The sequence below is a fragment of the Aythya ferina genome (genome assembly GCF_964211825.1).
Source record: "Aythya ferina genome assembly, chromosome: 12".
NCBI lineage: Eukaryota > Metazoa > Chordata > Aves > Anseriformes > Anatidae > Aythya > Aythya ferina.
The window spans coordinates 10458535-10467130 of NC_140308.1; the positions used below are offsets into that span (position 1 = coordinate 10458535).

At 46.5% G+C, this 8596-nt stretch overlaps 1 protein-coding gene across 5 annotated transcripts in view; it reads right to left on the reverse strand.

Annotated features, from left to right (window-relative positions):
- CHST8 (carbohydrate sulfotransferase 8) overlaps window positions 1–556 on the reverse strand; it is a 176691-nt gene extending 176135 nt beyond the window's left edge. The window contains exon 1 of one of the 5 annotated variants that reach the window (XM_084533820.1): window positions 493–556. The gene's annotated coding sequence lies outside the window, so the exon portion shown is untranslated. Of the gene's footprint in view, window positions 1–3; window positions 125–321; window positions 387–492 lie in introns of those variants that run through there. The other 4 variants (XM_084533816.1, XM_084533822.1, XM_084533819.1 and 1 more) reach the window with 4 other exon arrangements.
- Window positions 557–8596: the final 8040 nt, after the last annotated feature.

The window sequence follows — 8596 nt, forward strand, 5'->3', positions numbered from 1 at the left end:
CACCTGCAGACCTGGCGAGGCGCAGCGGTCCCCCCGCTGCTGGCACACGAGCCGAAGTCCGGGCGAGCAGCGCTCCCGACCCGGCGAGACGCCGGCGCCTACAAACTCTACTTTGCCTCGCAGCCCCTCGGTGCCGGCGCGCAGCCCGGGGGCGGGCGGCTCCGTGCAGCGCCCCCCCCCCCGCCACCTGCCCGGCGCCGCCCCGCAGCCACCAGGGGCTGAGGGGATCCGGGGGTGTGTGTGGGATCCCGGCGCGGCCCCACGGCAAGTTTGGGCACTTTCCCCGAGTGCCCCGGGGGGGCCGCCCCGCGCACCACTGACCTGCTCCGCGGAGCCTCGGCGCTGCTCTGCGCGGCTCGGCGGGGCGGGAGGAGGGCGCGGTGCGGTGCGGGACGGCCCCCCCGGGGCTCCGGCAGCCGCCGCCCCCGCCCCGCCTCCGCCGCCCCCGGCCCCGGCCCCGGCCCCGGCCCCGGCTCCGGCTCCGCTGCGCACCTGCGGCCGCCCCTCGGCTCCTCGGCCCCGGCTGCAGGCGGAGCCGTGCCGCCGCCGCCGCCGCTCCGCAAGTTTGCGGCGTTCCGGGGCTGCCCTGCCTCCCCCGGCACCGCGCGGCCGCCGCAGGGAGGAGGAGGAGACGGCGGCGAGCAGGGGCGCGGGCGGCTCCCGGTGGAAAGTTGCCGGCCGGGGGCTGGTCCCGAGCTGGGAGCCGGGGACCCCCCTCCCCGGGCTGCGTTGGGGTCGGGAGGCTCCGCTCTGCCGCGCTGGAGGCGCGGGCTGCCTGCCAGCCATCTCCTCCGCCGGGCTGCGGGTGGCAGCGCGGCTGCAAATGCGCCTGGTTGTGGGAGCCGCCGGGAAGGTGGGCAGCCCCCCGGGGAGCGGCGGGGGCCGGGGCAGAGCTGCCGGCCGGTGCCCGCCAACAAAGGAGCCGAGAGGATGCGCGGTGGCGGGGGCCAAGGTGCCTTGGCTGGGAGCGGGGATGTGAACTGGGTAGGGACTGCGCCGAAGGTGCCTCTTGCACTCTCTGCTGGCTATTTTCCATCTTAAAACGCCGAGAGGCTTTCTCCTGCACGAGTGTGCAGCGGCGTAAACCTTCTAACAACGGCAGGACCGGGGTAAGGAAGTAATCCCCAAGGAGAGCCCCTGTGACATGCCTTGCTCTGGCTAGGTGTCACCGGGTGGCCCCGGGTGACCTCAGGCAAGGCCAGAGCAGCGGGCGCCCTGCCAGGCTCCCAGGGACCTGGCCATGGCATTGGGACTGGCCGGCCCGCAGAGCCACCCCCGTTGCTCCATCCAGCACGCCCACCAGCCGTCCCCGATGAAACGCTGCATGTGGATGTGCACATCCCGACGGACCTGGCCCCAACCCTCTGAAGGGTTCCAGGTGTGCCTTATAAATCAGCTATGGCATTTGTCCTTTGTCTAGATTAGCAGGAATACATTACGCTTAGTCTGCTCCCGGCAATCAATTATTCCAACTAAGTAGGTGGTATTTATTAAAGTATTGATTAGGGACCCCATCCTGTAGGCTTTGCTGAGGAATGGGACATTTGGCTGTGAGTTTTGGGATCAGACATTATGTAATTCTAGTGTAACAGACAAATAAAGCGCACGTAGTACAGCTTTCTGGGGGAGAGGCATTCATGCCACTTGGAGTTCAGAGGTGGAATAACACACGTTCCTTACATGAAAACCTTTCCTTTCGCTCCCGCTGTCACGTTCCTTGTGATACAGGGTGCATAGGTTGTAACAGCAAAAATAAGTCTAACTGGGGCGAGCACATTGAGTTGCACACTAAATTTAAAGCATCCCCCGATGTCCGTTGCCATGGCAGGTGACCTGGGAGAAGGCGGCACGCTGAGGACCAGCTCCGTGTCACATCACGCCGGGAAGCTCTCCTCCTGCATCAGCGGAGGCCGCTCTCGTGAGCAGGATGGGACGCTGCGTGCCTGGTTCAGGTTGTGCTGTGAGAAGGGTGACACCAGAGTGACCTTGAAACAGAGCCTGAGCAACAGGCCTGGCACTTGCCACGGTGGCAGGGCGTACTCTGCCCCTCGCCCTGAAGGATTCATGAACACTTAGATTTCCTTCACTTTTGTCTCCCTTACTTGCAAAACATTCTTGGAAATTTGCTAATAAGGTATCTTAAAGCAGTGATATCTGGGGTTTATTTTTGCATTTGAGAGGATTGATTTTTTCCCTCTTTGTCTCTAATGGAACAGAAGGCAACATGAATCCCTTTTGTTTACTTCTTTGTTTCTGCCCTGACTGCCTGACGAGCAGATACGTGCATGGCTCTGGATGTAGTCTGGTTTTAGTCAGTGGCTATTACAAAGTTAGGAGGAAGAGCACAAATCAAAAAGCCTTGGTTTGAGAGGAGAGAATGAAATAAGCAGGGAAAAAAAAAAAAGATTTAAAATGTTTAGGTGTTTTGTTTAAGAAAATGGTATACTTGTTAAATGCATAGGCTACTACAATAAGAGCTTTTCATTCAGGTTTTTACTGAAAATGAGATTTCTTATTTAGTTTTGAGATTAAAACATGCTAAAGCTAACGCAGTATTTACTGAAGGAAATAATTTCTGATATTAATTGTGCAGACTTGCACAGTTGGTGTGTAAAGAAACATCCCGGCATACGATGTTGGTGTTGTGGTTGTGCTCTAGTGATACTGGTAGCATGCTTGTAGTCAGGATTGTTGGCTACCTTGTATTATGAATTGTCACATAGAATCCTATATACAATCCCATTTATTTTAAAACTGGAAGGAGTTGTTAACCTTTGTTTAGTCATAAGCAAATGCAACCTCTATTTTCAGAATTCTTGCTGTGGAAGGATGTAGGGGAGAGTGAAATTAATTGTAAAGCTTATTTTGGTGGTGTTTAGATGCATGTAAAATATTTCTGGTGGAAAAAATATTTATCTCAATGATTTGGAGCCTGATATTTATAGCAATACTGTCTGAATGCTTTAGAAAAAAGAGTATTTCCCCTATCCTGCCAATTATTTGCAAAAAGTCATAGGCTTTTTAAATATTATATATCATAGGAAAGTTCATCTTATATTGAGTCTTTATTCCTCTCTCAGAAAATAGCACGGAGAAAAATGAAGAGAACATATGGTGTCTTCTATCAGTCAGTCATCATTACTGCTTCTTCACACTATGTCATCACCCCACAAATAGCAAATGAGTGTGAATTTCTCCCTGCTGAAAGAGAAAGGAGAAAACTGGTTAGTGCAGCCAAGTTAAAAAAAAAAATTAATAAATTTTACAATAACCATCAACTGAAACATTGTATAAAATATTAATGGCAATGTGAATGCAGAGGAAAAAAAAAACCTAAACTGTCAAACAATAGTATCAAACCTGCAAATGTTGAGCTGGAGCAGAACTCATGAATTTCTCTTGATTTGATAACCAAGCTTGAAATATTGATGGGACACAGTCTCTCTTGCCCATTCTTTATGAATGATTCTGTGCTATTTGAGGTGCTCAAATAGACAGTACTCAAATAAGAACTGCAAGGAATGTAATGTAATAGCTTGTCTCTGGGGCATCCATAAAATCCTGAATTTCCTTTTTAAGCAGACATCTAGGAAAAATATAATTTTATTTAATTCCCTGATGTTCTTATTACACTTCTAGTGTAAAGGTTGCAATTCAAATCCTTATCTGCAAAGCCTTGCTGCCATTCTTAAAGCCTCTTGCAGAGAAATATATGACAAAGCAGCTTTGGAAATAGCTGCCATAGGAACTTAATAAACCCCAACTGGAAACATCCATCCCGGCTTTGGAAAGGATATTTCAGAATCAACCTCCTCCAGAAACAGTGAGATTATGGAAAACAAACAAACAAACAAAACACCCATGTACAGATGGGAGAATGGGACAATGCCAGCTGGGGTTCATGGAAGAGGTAAAAGCATAATGGTAAGTAATGGTAGGGATACAAGACAGCAGGATTAACTTTTGGTCCCTGAGAATAAAAGTGAATTTTCTTGGAGTTAAAAATAAGAAAATACAAAATATTTCCTTAGGGGTGTAGTACCTGAAAGACAGGAGTGGCAAAGTTTGTATGGTGAGGCAGTGTCCTTATCAGACTGACTAACATATGGTTCATCCTTTGGTAGCAGCAGCAAGTTGTCCCCTAGAGACAGAGGACATTGGATAGTTCATGAAATGTAGCCAGAAGGCCCAAAAGGAACAAGATGGTTTAGACAAGGAAGCCTGAGATGCATTTGATTTAGTCTAAGAGAAAGCAGCCAGACTCACCAGATCGAAATCCCCAAATCTTCCTCATAACTACTCATGAGAAGCTCCACTGACAACCGGGAGTCAGAGCATTTGGTCAGTAGGTACGTAGCGGGCCGGTGCTGGGAGGGGTTGTTTCAGCAGGACGCACACAGGCACTCCTCGTGACAGCATATAGAGGCAGAAGCATCTGAAGTATTTGACTGCTCCTGTGCTGTCCGTCCCCAAAGAACAGTGGTTGAGGTGAAGTAATTTTCTGTGGCCCATTGAGGGACTGGGCTGTGGGATTGGTTCTGGAGGATGTCACTCTCCAAGCCATAATTTGTTGCGAGTGATGTCCTAACTGTTCTAACTTTGTGTCTCCACTAGATTTATTCCAGTCCCATCCAGTTTTGGCACTTGGAGCTCAGGGCTCCTTAGGAATGACTTGTCTGTCCTGGATGTATTTGCTGTGTCATTTCCAGAGATAGTGAAAGTCAGGGACAGAATTTGTATGCGCCTCCTTATTGTCTGTGTTTGGGCAAGAAATTGAACCCTGTTTTATCCGTATGGTGATGGACTTCGCTGTGCAAGCAGCCGGGATGACCCTGAGCATATTTTTTCAAGTGGATGAGTGGAATGAATCATACTGGAAAGATAAATTGAAGAAAAACGTGCTTAATGCTGGCCAGCAAAAGTGATCCTCTGTGCCTAGTGGGATCCCTCTGTCACTGAGGAAAAGCCACCACTCTTCCATAGGTGACATGGACATGTTCCTTTTTAGGATGCAAGGGATGGGGGCAGATCTCTTGACACCTGGATTCAGCCTTTGGACTTTCTGTGCTCTGTAGGGCCGTGGGGTGACTCAGCAGGGAGGAAACAGTGCACGCGTGTAAGTCTGCTCCCGAAGTACTCATCTGAGAACCAGCCAAAGCAAAATAATTAGAGTGTAATAAGTAATGGTTTTCCTAGCCTCAGGTTAAGCTTTGCTCCTGCATCCCTTACCATAGACCTCTCTCTTCAGCCTGCCTTGCCTTCTGCTCCTGCGCTCAGGGAAACCCCTCAGCCCCCGGGAGCATGCCCCCACGCCGTGCTGCCCGTGCTCCTGCACCAGAAACACCAGTGCCTCTGTCCAAATTTCCCTTGCTCCTCTTCTCTTGTCCTTCGTGGCCTTTCTTTTCTCTCTCATGCTACTATTGCTGGTTCTACTTTTTATTTTAATTTTTTACATATAATGTAAAGAATTGATTTTGCATCTGGTTCATGCAGGGGGTTGGATCTGAAAGAAGCCAATATTTCTTGTTCTTCCTTCTACCATTCTTTTGCATCTGTCATGCTGTTTTCAATAAACAATTAAAATAAGTACAAGTATTGCAGCCAACTGGGATTTCACCTCGCCTGCTTGCTTGAATGTCTGTGGTGTGAAATGGGAATGTCTTGCTTTGGAGCTGTTACATGATGCACGGTTTCATTCTGTGACACTGCTCCTGGTTTCTCCTGTACTTGCACCAGCTAAAAGAGGAGGAAAGCGGGGGGTAAAGGAGAAGCCGTAGATTTAGTTCAGGTTTTGCATCCCCTCATTGGCTGGGTTTTGTTTGCAAACCCAAGGGTGCTTGAGATTCAGGTCACTTCTCTCAATCCCCCTGCAGTGGTAGGCGTGTGTGTGAATGCATCAGAGAGGAGAGATAAATGACTCACGTTATGATCTATCTTTATTTCAAATAGTGCTCAGCAAAAGCGAGAGGGTGGCTTTTGTGTTGCAAACTCTTGTTGATTTATTTTCAGAGCCAGGCGTGGTTTGGGTAGAGGCACTCATTGTGCCTTTGCACCCAGAGGGTGAGGGCAGCACACACCTGCGATTTTACTTTGGCCAACTTCTCCGTTGAAAGCTAGAGGATCAACTTAGGGGGAAAAGAAAAAAGGAAAAAAAAAAAAAAAAAAAAAGAAAGAAAGGAGAGGAAAATTAAACTATCTGGTCTGTAGGTTGTTGTTTTTTTTTTTTTTTTTCCTGATTCTTACCTTTCAGTTTTCATTTCTTAACAGGCATCATCATCTTGTCTTGTTACAGGTAATAGAATCTGAAAGGTAAGAAGGCAAAAATCCTGGCTATTGACATATGTGATTCAAACTAGCTCTTATTTCCTTTGTAAATGGGGGATTGTGGAATACTGTAGCAGATGTCTTGTCAACTGGGGAGAGTCTGCTGTTGTCCTTTAAAATCAGCTGCTGCCTAGGTGCACTGGCTTTCTTTAGAGCTAAAGCAGGGATGCTTCCAGAATCAGGATTACGATCTTTCCTGAATTTTGAATCACAAAAGCATCTCCAAGGTCACTTTCTGGAATACCTTTGGATTTTCATCACTTTTGGCCATCTGGTCTAGATGAGCAAGGTGATATCAATGAACTCCTTTGTGAACAACTATCCATATGACGAAGGGAAGAATGCCTTTAAATGTTGTGAAAAGGGGAGGCAAAAGCTCAGGGTTGAATCAGGATTTCAGTTTTATTTTCATCTGAGCAATGTAACCTTTCAAATTCACGAAGCATTGTCAGTTCTTATAGTCCTTTATTAGGCTGCTTGGTTTTGATTTCTGTTTGTATTTTAACTATCTAGGGAAAAGCAGCTTTTGGCATCCTTTAGTCCAAACGCTGTCAACTGTGTTATTATAGGAATAAGGTAGTAAGGTGAGTAAGGATTACTTATGTGAGCAAGATTTAATTGACCAGGCAATTAGAGAGCAACAACAACAACAAAGGAATATCTGTATATTTTAATTCAAGCATTCTGTCCATTCTGGAAATAAAGGAAGAGAGAACACAAGCTGCTGCATTTGTGTGATTGCACTAAAATAGCAGCTTGTGTTTACATTTTAACTTTCTATTATGAGGCTGCTGGCTGTGTACTTGGAAGCACAGATTTAGGATGTGGCGAATACCTGTTTTTGTGGGCCCTGTGACGGTGACCCAAACAGCCAACACATAAACACATATCCTTTTGATGTGAGTGCCAGCTTTTGGGGCGAAGACTTGTGACACTGGGGATTTCATTTTGACTTTGTAAGTGACAGAAAATAAGAATATTCAGAAATATGAGATGCAAATAAGTTTTGCTCTGGCTCTCTGAAATCGATGCTTCTTATACAGTTAAAGAGGTCGGTAACTCTTTTAGTGTGACCCTGCTAATTCCACTTACATTGAATTTTGCCCTCACGTTCATTTTGGATAGTTTCTTAGTGTGTCTCATTAGTCTCCAAATGCACCGTGGTGAAGCACAAAGCAATGTTTTATAGCAGCGCAGACTTGAAGCACCAATTGCAATGTAAATGCTCTCAGTCTTTTATCTAATTCATTCGCACTGATCCCTAATAAAGGTGATCCCCTGCATGGCTTCCCCAAATACTGGCAGTGAAAACACAGCTGAGTACTAGAGATGCAAATGACCTTTCTATTTTAATAATTCATATTCTAGTTATGAAGCTGTACCTGAAGCCTGGAGGAGCTCCCCTCCTCCCATTCCTTCCCCGTAGTTTTTTGGAGAGACTGAATGAAGATCTGAGTCTCGGCTGTCAGCTGGCAAATCAAGCTGTTTCCTAATCAGCACAGCATTCAATTATTTGACCTTTTGTACCTTAAAGAAGCAGTGATACAGATCACTGATAGGAATTCAGTGATAATATGTCAACCCTTTTTCATTAAGCTTGCCAGCTCTCATTGTAACCTCTCCTCTGCTGCTGTCAGAATACAGTAAACTTTGCTTGATCCCACAGGGTCCACGAGGTTTATTTCATTACAGAGTATAATATCTCCTAATGGAAACTAGGTAATAGTAATAGCAAGAACTAGCAAACAGGAGATTTTGTGTCAAAAGAGAATTCAATTTTAATTAATCTTTTCAGAGTAATTCAATTGAGTCTTCAGAAGGAACCGATTTCTGCTTTTCCCCACAGTTTCCTGCACTGATTCTGCGTATTTTAAATCTGCAGCTCAGTATTCTGAGAGTACATTTACATAGCAAGGAAGAGTTACATGTCAGACCACATCTTTGGAGATTCGCTTGTATACAAGGATTGGATCTTTTCATATTAGCAGGACTACTGCATTGTGGTGGCAGAAGGAAGATCTTAGTGGTTTTTCCTTATCTCTTTCTCCCTCTCCCTCACGTAATGTGTGTGTACATGTATATCTATGTCTATGCATATACATGTATATATATATAAGTAAATTATATATTCTTTAGCTTTGCATTGGGGAGAAGACTTTCCTCTTCCGACTTTTAATATAAATGCAAGAGAGACGTTTTATTGTTGCTTTCTCTGCATCCATTTAGCAGTGCACGAAAGAATTATGTGTCAGCATGTAAAAGTGCAGTATAT